Genomic DNA, 915 nt, shown 5'->3' on the forward strand with positions numbered 1-915 from the left:
TTCCAGGCTCCTGGTCCTTTCCAGGGAAATCCGGTCCAGTCCCAGCACCCCGCACTGCCGGCTGCCCTGCCAGCCTCTCGGGTGTTTTCGATTCTTTTCTGCCATGGGAATCCCAGGGGGCCGTCCACGATGCCAGCTCCGTGTGGCCGCTGACCAGGGCTCTGCCCTCGCCCTTTGCTTAGGGAGACAAAGGTTGCTGTAGGCCTTTTACAAGGTGTGGTGGTCTTTCTTTCTTCCTTGGTGGCGGAAGCTGCGGAGTCGAACGTTTCTCCAGAACGGAAGAGAACGTAAACCAGGAGGTCAGACGCTGAGGGGCCTGCTTCCAAACGGAACTGAAAGGACTCGGTGCTGAGAGATGAGAGCTTCACCTCCGTCAGGGCTTGCGCGCGACCTTGGGCAAGGCAAGTAGCCCGACGAAGCTTCAGCTTCCAAGGGCTGCGTCGGGGCGGTGACCGGTGTAGCAAGGTCCCTTCCCACAGAAGCGCTGCACTGTGCTTTGGTGGCTCTTGACCTGGCGGCCGCATCTTCCCGCGCTCCGTGCGGGCGAGGCCTCGGGACAGACCCCGTGCCTGCCGTCCTGGGATTCACTTTGAAGACGGACATGCGCATGGAAGGGCAGGGCGCACGCTGGCCTGGGCACACGCCGTCTTTGATTGTCCCCAGACTTGCGTTCCCTGAGCTCACAGGCAGGGAGCCTGCCAGGTCTGTCTTCGCTCCGCAGTATGACTGACTGCTACAAAAGACCAAACCGCTGGGCGAAGTTGCAGACTGTCCCCAACTTACCCAACTTGGCTGTCTAATGACTGTCGAACGTTGGTTCTGAGGTAAGTTGAACACATCTTTTTTGTTTAGTTTTCAAATGACTGCCTTTTATTGTCATTGTCTTTATAAATCTGATCTCCCCTCTGGAGCCTC

The sequence above is a fragment of the Orycteropus afer genome, unplaced genomic scaffold (genome assembly GCF_000298275.1).
Source record: "Orycteropus afer afer isolate SDZICR_OR568_19922 unplaced genomic scaffold, OryAfe1.0 scaffold00956, whole genome shotgun sequence".
NCBI classification, from domain to species: Eukaryota; Metazoa; Chordata; class Mammalia; order Tubulidentata; family Orycteropodidae; genus Orycteropus; species Orycteropus afer.